Source organism: Orcinus orca, chromosome X (assembly GCF_937001465.1).
Source record: "Orcinus orca chromosome X, mOrcOrc1.1, whole genome shotgun sequence".
Lineage (NCBI taxonomy): Eukaryota > Metazoa > Chordata > Mammalia > Artiodactyla > Delphinidae > Orcinus > Orcinus orca.
In genome coordinates, this window is record NC_064580.1 from 27,870,180 (window position 1) to 27,882,369 (window position 12,190).

Genomic DNA, 12,190 nt, shown 5'->3' on the forward strand with positions numbered 1-12,190 from the left:
ATTGACTAGAACTTAGTCATATGACTACATCTAACTTCATATGCCCAGGAAGCAGGTTAGAATGGATTTTAGTATATGTAAAATCTTTTTGTACATTCTTATTTTACCTATCATTATATCAAACATTTTCCATGTTATTTTCATAGTCTTCATTACTGTGGAAGATTTTATTATTGTTGAAAATATTTGCTATCCCTTTCCTCTGGTGCCACCTCTGCGGAACCAATTCCTGGTGGGCCTCCCCATAGGAGCGGCGTCTGCCCCATTGAAATCAGGCTTGGTCATGTGGAATTTAAGCAGAAATGATATATCCCACATTTGAGCATAAGCTGTAGGAGTTATTGTACTAGTCAATCCTTGCTCTTTATTCACTACTTTGAGATCAATATGGAGCTAGTCCTTCCAACTGGGTCCTGGGTTGAAGCAGAGCTACAGCTGAACTGCAAAGGGTAGGTAACTGAGTGAGAAATAAACCTGTGATAAATCACTGAGATTTGGGGATTATCTGCTACTGCAGCAAAATCTAGCAAAAGCTGACTGGTACAATAATTATAACAGCTGCATATTACCCCATCATGTTATGTACCCTGATTTTTTTAGTCCATTCTTCCAATATTGGCCATTTAAGTGGTTTCCAATTTTCCGATATTAAATATAATGCTGAAATGGACACGTGCAGTTTTTGTTGTTGTTGTTTCTGTTAAGTTATTCCCTTAGGATACATTTTTCAGCATAGAAAACTGGGACAACATGTATGATCATCATTACCGCTCTTATTCCCCAAAGGGGTATATTGTCTGTGTATTGAGTCAGGTTCCAGCAAAAACCATGAAAACCACTCTAGTAATTTTAACAGAGGGAAAATAAAACAGGAAATTGACTTCACAAGTAATGGAGAAGCTAAGAAATCAGTAGTGAAATAACCCAGAGATTGACAACAGCAGAAAAATTCTGCCACCCTTGGGGATGGAGGGACACTTGGATGAGGTGGTATTACCAGAGGGCAGAAACTAGGGCCATCTGAAGGGAACTAGAGCCATGACTGGGTCTGCCGGGTCAGAACTCTCCAGTAGTAACTGGGATCATCAAGGAAGGTTTGCTTTGGGAAAAGTTGGATCCATGAAAGAGGTGCTGTAAGAAACAGAAAAAGAGACAGAGAAAAATATTTCGGACTCTTCCATCTTCTTGCTTTCCAATCTTCTGCAAGTATTGTCCGTTGGGAAAACCTACCCGGAGGCCAGAGAACAAAGGAACTTGGAAAATATAGTTTTCTATGACACAGAGGGCAAGAGAAGGGCAGCGAGGCATCTGAAAGCAAACTGGATAGTAATGGATGAGTAAACCACTTTACCAGTCTTTCCAGCATTGTACATTATCATCATTATAAATGTTGCTATTTTGGCATGAGAGGCAATATAGTTTAGTAGTTGAGAGTACTGACTCTGAAGTCAGACACCCTTGGAATTGAACCTGCTCAAAGCTCTTCCTGGTTATGTGACTTTGGGTGACTTGCTTAACTTCCTCAAGTCTCAGCTTCCCTTATATAAAATGTTGTGAAGAGACTTCCCTGGTGGTCCAGTGGTTAAGACTCTGTGCTTCCACTGCAAGGGGCATGGGTTCGATCCCTGGTTGGGGAACTAAGATCCCACATGCCTCGCAGCACGGCCGAAAAAAAAAATGTTGTGAAGACCAAATACATGAATATAAATACAAAACACTTAGCATAGTGTGTAGCATGAAATAGGTTGTATGGTCAGGCCACACAAGATGGCTGTTCTCTTGCTCTCTGTACAACCCCTGCCTGACCAGTGCTTGCTTCATCTCTACCATACACACACGACTGACCTTCCTACTATTGATACTTGCCCCAGATCCCAGGTAGTGATTATTCTTATCCTATCTTATCTTCTTTGGCGTGCCCCTCTACTGGTTTCCCTGTTAACTAATGATGAACTCACCTGACGTCAATTCCCCTATAACTGGTAATCGCCCTCCCTCTGGCCAGAACTTAGTTCCATGACCACATCTAAGTACAAGGGAGACTAGGAAGTGAAGTTTTTATTTTAGGTGGTCATGTACTCAGCTCAAAATTCTATTATGGTAATAGAAGAGGCAAACAGATATTGGGGGAAAACGACTGGCCTCTGCCATTCTGCTATTCTGGCCACGCAAACATCTATGTGTGCTCTTCTTCCCATACATAGAACATACCCATCACCAAGGGAAAGTTCCAAGTACAGTTCCATGACTACGGAAGGGGAGCAAAATTTGCCACCCCAAAATAAGATTATCTTGAGCTGGTTAAGTTCAAGAAGCAAAAGACAAGAGAAGCTCTGAAAACCAAGTAGAAGTCACCCTTTTGTAAGGGACATATACATTTATAAGGGGAAACTCCGTTTGTAGGGGTGTCTCCCTCTCTGTACCAGGGAGAGGAGAATGACTCTAAATATCCGGAAATCTTCATCAAGGGAGAAGGCAATGATGTAAATCTGTATACCAACCATACCCTTGTTTACTGTGCTTTGCCTGGTAACCTCCCCAAACTGACTGCCCCTGCTTCCCGCCCACCCCACTTTCCCCAGCCCCATCTTCCTTCGTCTTTAGCTGAAGGTGTTATTTAAGTGATGGTTCAGGTCATTTTGGGGGAGTTACTCAGTTTTCCTAGGTATCTCCCATGCATAAAGAGAAGTACACATGTTATTAAACTTCTGTTTTTCTCCTGTTAACCTGTCTTTTATTACAGGTGTGTCTCAGCCCAGAATCCAGAAGGTTAGAGGGAAAATAATTTTTCCGCCCCTACACTGACTCTAATAATCATGGGAATTTGCCAGGCTTTTGGTCTCTTTGGCTTTCAGATTCCTGTAACACTTAATAATAGGCTTCTTTGTATTTGCTGTTCGTCAGTTACATATAGAAGTAACACGCTGCCGGACAGCAGGAGTCTATCTTGACTATGAACTTCTCTGGAGGAAAGAGGCAAGAAGCAGCAGGGCCCAGGGATAGACAGGCTCACAGACCCCAGGAACCAGACCAAGATGTGCAAGTACCCAAAACTTGGTCCTATGACCTGTCATGGAGCCCTGGAGCTGGGGCTTCCCGTGGGGGTCAAAGCCTTCCTGCCCCTGGGCACCCTCCTACAGCTGCCCCAGTCCCACAGCTTCTCAGCTGAAGATGTGCAGCAAGTGGTGAACACCATGGGGAAGCAGTGGTTCACACTGCAGCCAGGGGACCCCGGCATTGGCTCTCATCCAAGCCAATCTTGGTCACTTCCCGCAAGTACCTGAGATGGATCTGATGCCCTTGGCAACCCGACAGGCCCTGCCCCTGATGCTTATTTATGGCACATTCTGGCAGCACTGGCCATCCATCCCGTTCAAAGGCATGTCCTGCTGGGGAAGGATGCACATCCACCTGGCCTCAGGACTGCCTGGGGACTGTGCACAGTGTCATCAGTGGCATGTGGCCAAATTGTGAAGTGGCCTTGTTCATCAATGGGCCCCTGGCCCTGGCAGATGAAATACCCTTCTTCCTCTCCGTCAGTGGGGTGATCCTGATTCCAGGGAATGCTGATGGCTTCCTGCTTCCCAAGTATTTCGAGAAGGCCGTGCAACTACGCCCCACCCAAAAGTCCCTCTCCTTGGCCGGTAATGAGTAGACAGAATGTCAGAGTGGCCCCAAGCACCGCTCCAGAGGGTAAAGGATGATCCAACAATAAAATATTCATTAAATAAGAAATGTAAATAGACAATCAAAAAAAGAAACTCAGGATTGAAAAAAAAGAAGTAACCACAGCCCAAGATCTCTTCCAGGCAAATTCTCTTACTGTTTCACTGTTCTCTGTGCTGACTCATCTTCCTCTCATTCAACTTGATGACTGCTTCCTTAAGCTCTTCTTCTTCTTTTTTTTTTTTTACATCTTTTTTGGAGTATAATAGCTTTACAATGGTGTGTTAGTTTCTGCTTTATAACAAAGTGAATCAGTTATAAATATACATATATCCCCATATCTCTTCCTTCTTGCATCTCCCTCCAATCCTTCCTATCCCACCCCTCTAGGTGGACACAAAGCACCAAGCTGATCTTCCTGTGCTAAGCGGCTGCTTCCCACTAGCTATCTATTTTACATTTGGTAGTGTATATATGTCCATGCCACTCTCTCACTTTGTCACACCTTACCCTTCCCCCTCCCCATATCCTCAAGTCCATTCTCTAGTAGGCCTGTGTCTTTATTCCCATCTTACCCCTAGGTTCTCCATGACATTTTTTTCCCTAAAATTCCATATATATGTGTTAGCATATGGTATTTGTCTTTCTCTTTCTGACATACTTCACTGTTTATGACAGACTCTAGGTTCATCCACCTCATTACAAATAGCTCAATTTCGTTTCTTTTTATGGCTGAGTAATATTCCATTGTATATATGTGCCACATCTTCTTTATCCGATGATGGACACTTAGGTTGCTTCCGTGTCCTGGGTATTGTAAATAGAGCTGCAATGAACATTTTGGTACATGACTCTTTTTGAATTATGGTTTTCTCAGGGTATATGCCCAGTAGTGGGATTGCTGGGTCACGTGGTAGTTCTATTTGCAGTTTTTTAAGGAACCTCCATACTGTTCTCCATAGTGGCTGTACCAATTCACATTCCCACCAGCAGTGCAAGAGGGTTCCCTTTTCTCCACACCCTCTCCAGCATTTATTGTTTCTAGATTTTTTGATGATGGCCATTCTGACTGGTGGGAGATGATATCTCATTGTAGTTTTGATTTGCATTTCCCTAATGATTAATGATGTTGAGCATTCTTTCATGTGTTTGTTGGCAGTCTGTATATCTTCTTTGGAGAAATGTCTATTTAGGTCTTCTGCCCATTTTTGTTTTGGGTTATTTGTTTTTTTGTTATTCAGCTGCATGAGCTGCTTGTAAATTTTGGAGATTGCTCCTTTGTCAGTTGCTTCATTTGCAAATACTTTCTCCCATTCTGAGGGTTGTCTTTTGGTCTTGTTTATGGTTTCCTTTGCTGTGCAAAAGCTTTGAAGTTTCATTAGGTCCCATTTGTTTATTTTTGTTTTTATTTCCTTTTCTCTAGGAGGTGGGTCATAAAGGATCTTGCTGTGATTTATGTCACAGAGTGTTCTGCCTATGTTTTCCTCTAAGAGTTTGATAGTTTATGGCCTTACAATTAGGTCTTTAATCCATTTTGAGCTTATTTTTGTGCATGGTGTTAGGGAGTGATCTAATCTCATACTTTTACATGTACCTGTCCAGTTTTCCCAGCACCACTTAGTGAAGAGGCTGTCCTTTCTCCACTGTACATTCCTGCCTCATTTATCAAAGATAAGGTGACCATATGTGCGTGGGTTTATCTCTGGGCTTTCTATCCCGTTTCATTGATCTATATTTCTGTTTTTGTGCCAGTACCATACTGTCTTCATTACTGTAGCTTTGTAGTATAGTCTGAAGTCAGGGAGCCTGATTCCTCCAGTTCCATTTTTCGTTCTCAAGATTGCTTTGGCTATTTGGAGTCTTTTGTGTTTCCATACAAATTGTGAAATTTTTTGTTCTAGTTCTGTGAAAAATGCCAGTGGTAGTTTGATAGGGATTGCATTGAATCGGTAGATTGCTTTAGGTAGTAGAGTCATTTTCACAATGTTGATTCTTCCAATCCAAGAACATGGTATATCTCTCCATCTATTTGTATCATCTTTAATTTCTTTCATCAGTGTCTTCTAATTTTCTGCATACAGGTCTTTTGTCTCCTTAGGTAGGTTTATTCCTAAATATTTTATTCTTTTTGTTGCAATGGTAAATGGGAGTGTTTTCTTGATTTCACTTTCAGATTTTTCATCATTAATGTATAGGATTGCCAGAGATTTCTGTGCATTAATTTTGTATCCTGCTACTTTACCAAATTCATTGATTACCTCTAGTAGTTATCTGGTAGCATCTTTAGGATTCTCTATGTATAGTATCATGTCATCTGCAAACAGCGACATCTTTACTTCTTCTTTTCTGATGTGGATTCCTTTTATTTCCTTTTCTTCTCTGATTGCTGTGGCTAAAACTTCCAAAACTATGTTGAATAAGAGTGGTGAGAGTGGGCAACCTTGTCTTGTTCCTGATCTTAGTGGAAATGCTTTCAGTTTTTCACCATTGAGGACGATGTTGGCTGTGGGTTTCTCATATATGGCCTTTATTATGTTGAGGAAAGTTCCCTCCATGCCTACTTTCTGCAGGGTTTTTATCATAAATGGGTGTTGAATTTTGTCGAAAGCTTTCTCTGCATCTATTGAGATGATCATACGGTTTTTCTCCTTCAATTTGTTAATATGGTGTATCATGTTGATTGATTTGCGCATATTGAAGAATCCTTGCATTCCTGGAATAAACCCCACTTGATCATGGTGTATGATCCTTTTAATGTGCTATTGGATTCTGTTTGCTAGTATTTTGTTGAGGATTTTTGCATCTATGTTCATCAGTGATATTGGCCTGTAGTTTTCTTTTTTTGTGACATCCTTGTCTGGTTTTGGTATCAGGGTGATGGTGGCCTCGTAGAATGAGTTGGCGAGTGTTCCTCCCTCTGCTATCTTTTGCAAGAGTTTGAGAAGGATAGGTGTTAGCTCTTCTCTAAATGTTTGATAGAATTCGCCTGTGAAGCCATCTGGTCCTGGGCTTTTGTTTGTTGGAAGATTTTTAATCACAGTTTCAATTTCAGTGCTTGTGATTGGTCTGTTCATATTTTCTATTTCTTCCTGATTCAGTCTTGGCAGGTTGTGCCTTTCTAAGAATTTGTCCATTTCTTCCAGCTTGTCCATTTTATTGGCATAGAGTTGCTTGTAGTAATCTCTCATGATCTTTTGTATTTCTGCAGTATCAGTTGTTACTTCTCCTTTTTCATTTCTAATTCTATTGATTTGAGTCTTCTCCCTATTTTTCTTGATGAGTCTGGCTAAAGGTTTATCAATTTTGTTTATCTTCATAAAGAACCAGCTTTTAGTTTTATTGATCTTTGCTATTGTTTCCTTCATTTCTTTTTCATTTATTTTTGATCTGATCTTTATGATTTCTTTCCTTTTGCTAACTTTGGGGGTTTTTTGTTCCTCTTTCTCTAATTGCTTTAGGTGCAAGGTTAGGTTGTTTATTCGATATGTTTCCTGTTTCTTAAGGTAGGATTGTACTGCTATAAACTTCCCTCTTAGAACTGCTTTTGCTGCATCCCATAGGTTTTGGATCGTCGTGTCTCCATTGTCATTTGTTTCTTTTCTAGGTATTTTTTGATTTCCTCTTTGATTTCTTCAGTGATCACTTCGTTATTAAGTAGTGTATTGTTTAGCCTCCATGTGTTTGTATTTTTTACAGATCTTTTCCTGTAATTGATATCTAGTCTCATGGCGTTGTGGTCGGAAAAGATACTTGATACAATTTCAATTTTCTTAAATTTACCAAGGCTTGATTTGTGACCCAAGATATGATCTATCCTGGAGAATGTTCCATGAGCACTTGAGAAAAATGTGTATTCTGTAGTTTTTAGATGGAATGTCCTATAAATATCAATTAAGTCCATCTCGTTTAATGTGTCATTTAAAGCTTGTGTTTCCTTATTTATTTTCATTTTGGATGATTGTCCATTGGTGAACGTGGGGTGTTAAAGTCCCCTACCATGAATGTGTTACTATCGATTTCCCCTTTTATGGCTGTTAGTATTTGCCTTATGTATTGAGGTGCTCCTATGTTGGGTGCATAAATAGTTACAATTGTTATATCTTCTTCTTGGATCAATCCCTTGATCATTATGTAGTGTCCTTCTTTGTCTCTTGTAATAGTCTTTATTTTGAAGTCTATTTTTTCTGATATGAGAATTGCTACTCCAGCTTTTTTTGGTTTCCATTTGCATGGAATATCTTTTTCCATCCCCTCACTTTCGGTCTGTATGTGTCTCTAGGTGTGAAGTGGGTCTCTTGTAGACAGCATATACATGGGTCTTGTTTTTGTATCCATTTAGCCAGTCTGTGTCTTTTGGTAGGAACATTTAATCCATTTCCATTTAAGGTAATTATCGATATGTATGTTCCTATTCCCATTTTCTTAATTGTTTTGGGTTTGTTATTGTAGGTCTTTTCCTTCTCTTGTGTTTCTTGCCTAGAGACGATCCTTTAGCATTTGTTGTAAAGCTGGTTTGGTGGTGCTGAACTCTCTCAGCTTTTGCTTGTCTGTAAAGGTTTTAATTTCTCCATCAAATCTGAATGAGATCCTTGCTGGGTAGAGTAATCTTGGTTGAGGGTTTTTCTCCTTCATCACTTTAAATATGTCCTGCCAGTCCCTTCTGGCTTGCAGAGTTTCTGCTAAAAGATCAGCTGTTAACCTTACGGGGATTCCCTTGTGTGTTATTTGCTGTTTTTCCCTTGCTGCTTTTAGTATGTTTTCTTTGTATTTAATTTTTGACAGTTTGATTAATATGTGTCTTGGCGTGTTTCTCCTTGTATTTATCCTGTATGGGACTCTCTGTGTTTCCTGGACTTGATTAACTATTTCCCTTCCCATATTAGGGAAGTTTACAACTATAATCTCTTCAAATATTTTCTCAGTCCCTTTCTTTTTCTCTTCTTCTTCTAGAACCCCTATAATTCGAATGTTGGTGCATTTAATGTTGTCCCAGGGTCTCTGAGACTGTCCTCAGTTCTTTTCATTCTTTTTTCTTTCTTCTGCTCTGCAGTAGTTATTTCCACTATTCTATCTTCCAGGTCACTTATCCGTTCTTCTGCCTCAGTTATTCTGCTATTGATCCCTTCTAGAGTCTTTTTCATTTCATTTATTGTGTTGTTCATCGTTGCTTGTTTCATCTTTAGTTCTTCTAGGTCCTTGTTAAATGTTTCTTGCATTTTGTCTATTCTATTTCCAAGATTTTGGATCATCTTTACTATCATTATTCTGAATTCTTTTTCAGGTAGACTGCCTATTTCCTCTTCATTTGTTAGGTCTGGTGGGTTTTTATCTTGCTCCTTCATCTGCTGTGTGTTTTTCTGTCTTCTCATTTTGCTTATCTTACTGTGTTTGGGGTCTCCTTTTCGCAGGCTGCAGGTTCGTAGTTCCCGTTGTTTTTGGTGTCTGTCCCCAGTGGCTGAAGTTGGTTCAGTGGGTTGTGTAGGCTTCCTGGTGGAGGGGAGTAGTGCCTGTGTTCTGGTGGATGAGGCTGGATCTTGTCTTTCTGGTGGGCAGGTCCACATCTGGTGGTGTGTTTTGGGGTGTCTGTGGACTTATTATGATTTTAGGCAGCCTCTCTGCTAATGGGTGGGGTTGTGTTCCTGTCTTGCTAGTTGTTTGGCATAGGGTGTCCAGCACTGTAGCTTGCTGGTCGTTGAGTGAGGCTGGGTGTTGGCGTTGAGATGGAGATCTCTGGGAGATTTTCACCGTTTGATATTACATGGAGCTGGGAGGTCTCTTGTGGACCAGTGTCCTGAAGTTTGCTCTCCCATCTCAGAGGCACAGCACTGACGCCTGGCTGCAGCACCAAGAGCCTTTCATCCACACGGGTCAGAATAAAAGGAAGAAAAAGTAGAAAGAAAGAAAGAAAGAGGATAAAAGAAAATAAAATAAAGTAAGGTAAAATAAAATAAAGTTATTAAAATAAAAAAATAATTATTAAGAAAAAATTTTTTTAAATAGTAAAAAACAAAACAAAAAATTGCAAGGATAGAACCCTAGGACAAATGGTGAAAGCAAAGCTATACAGACAAAATCTCACACAAAAGCATACAGATACACACTCACAAAAAGAGGAAAAGGGGAAAAAATAATAAATCTTGCTCTCAAAGTCCACCTCCTCAATTTGGGATGATTTGTTGTCTCTTCAGGTATTCCACAGATGCAGGGTACATCAAGTTGATTGTGGAGATTTAAACCGCAGCTCCTGAGGCTGTTGGGAGAGATTTCCCTTTCTCTTCTTTGTTCTCACAGCTCCTGGGGTTCAGCTTTGGATTTGGCCCCGCCTCTGCGTTTAGGTCGCCAGAGGGCGTCTGTTCTTCGCTCAGACAGGACGGGGTTAAAGGAGCAGCTGATTCGGGGGCTCTGGCTCACTCAGGCCGGGGGCGGAGGGAGGGGCTCTGAGGGCGGGGCGAGCCTGCGGCGGTAGAGGTCAGCGTGAAGTTGCACCAGCCTGAGGTGCTCTGTGAGTTCTCCCGAGGAAGTTGTCCCTGGATCCCGGGACCCTGGCAGTGGCGGGCTGCACAGGCTCCCCAGAAAGGGGGTGTGGAGAGTGACCTGTGCTCGCACACAGGCTCATTGGTGGCGGTAGCAGCAGCCTTAGCGTCTCATGCCCGTCTCTGGGGCCCACCCTGTTAGCCGCGGCTCGCGCCTGTCTCTGGAGCTCCTTTAAGAAGCGCTCTTAATCCCCTCTCCTCGCGCACCAGGAAACCAAGAGGGAAGAAAAAGTCTCTTGCCTCTTCGGCAGCTCCAGACCTTTCACGGACTCCCTCCCGGCTAGCTGTGGCGCACTAACCCCTTCAGGCTGTGTTCACGCAGCCAACCCCAGATCTCTCCCTGCCCTGCGACCGAAGCCGGAGCCTCAGCTCGCAGCCCCGCCCGCCCCGGCAGGTAAGCAGACAAGCCTCTCGGGCTGGTGAGTGCTGGTTGGCAGCGATCCTCTGTGCGGGAATCTCTCCGCTTTGCCCTCCGCACCCCTGTTGCTGTGCTCTCCTCCGCGGCTCCAAAGCTCCCCGCCCCCCTCTGCCACCCGCAGTCTCTGCCCGCGAAGGGGCTTCTAGTGTGTGGAAAGCTTTCCTCCTTCACAGCTCCCTCCCACTGGTGCAGGTCCCGGTCCCTATTCTTTTGTCTCTGTTTATCCTTTTTTCTTTTGCCCTACCCAGGTACGTGGGGAGTTTCTTACCTTTTGGGAGGTCTGAGGTCTTCTGCCAGCGTTCAGTAGTTGTTCTGTAGGAGTTGTTCCACGTGTAGATGTATTTCTGATGTATCTGTGGGGAGGAAGGTCATCTCCCCGTCTTACTCTTCCGCCATCTTCCCCCTCTCCTCTCCCGTATACTTTAAATCATCTCTATATTACTTATGATACCTAATACAATGTAAATGCTATGTAAATAGTTATAAATACTATGTAAATGCTACATAAATATTTGCCAGCAGGGTAAATTCAAATTTTGGTTTTTGGAACTTTCTGGATTTTTTATTTTCCTGAATATTTTCTATCCTAGGTTGGTTGAATCCACGGATGCAGAGCCTGCAGGTACGGAGAGTAGAGGTATGCTCTTACCTCTGCTCCAGCTCTCATTTACCTGTCAAGAAGGAAGGTCCTTGGGGAGCCGTAGTATTATCTCTTGCCAAGTCTTCCTTTTTGGCCCTTTAAACTGCTTCACTGTGGAGTTGCAGAAAGCAGTTGGCTTTTTCAATTGTGTGGAGCTCTGAAATCAGAGGCCACAGGCCAAGAATGGCTCTTGACATAGCTATGTTCTCTTCCATTTTTGGTTGCTGTCTGGCTAGCTCTGACTGGGGTCCATCCCTCTGTAGGATGTTGCTAAAAGTAGGAAGAAGCAGCAGACACTGCTAAACTTGTAAATCTTTCTTGTTTACCCCACTGCTATTGCCTCTGCTGCCTGTGAGCTGCTTTCCAGGATCTTGTCGACCTGTGTGAATGCTGTGCCTAGCTAAGATTCTATTTCCTCAGAAGAAAGAGAAAATGGATGCTGGGGGGAGAACTTGCACTTTCTGCCACAAATGCCTATTGATTCAGACAGATTCTTAATTTCACTCCAGAAAGTGAGTCAGCAACTTGTAGAAGGCACGGGGGCAGTGAATAGAAAACTGGCACCCTCAGACTGCCATATCATACAGTAGCAAAGGACTCACTTTCAAAAAGGAGATAGCCAGCTCCTCCCACAAGAAAAAAAAATGCAGCTTTTGCTAGTTTTGATATGATTGGTATAAACTTTTGCTAGTTTTGATATGATTGGTATAAATGCTCAAAGAATGTCTCATAACTAGTGGTGAAGCTGACTTTCTGGGCCCTGTCAAAACTTGATTTTGAAAGTCGAGTAAAACAGCTACACAGTGACTTTAATAACTGTAAACATGAGAAAACTCATGCACTATTACAACTTTTTTAATATGCTTGTCAGACTGCTGACATTACTTCCCAAATTCTTTTATTCTCTTTCAGATATAGTTAATGCGAATTTGG

The 12,190-nt window shown here is 42.1% G+C and overlaps 1 pseudogene; it reads left to right on the forward strand.

Moving 5' to 3' along the window:
- Positions 1-2,953: 2,953 nt before the first annotated feature.
- On the forward strand, positions 2,954-3,715 carry LOC101274372 (tRNA 2'-phosphotransferase 1-like; annotated as a pseudogene).
- The last annotated feature ends 8,475 nt before the right edge of the window (positions 3,716-12,190 follow it).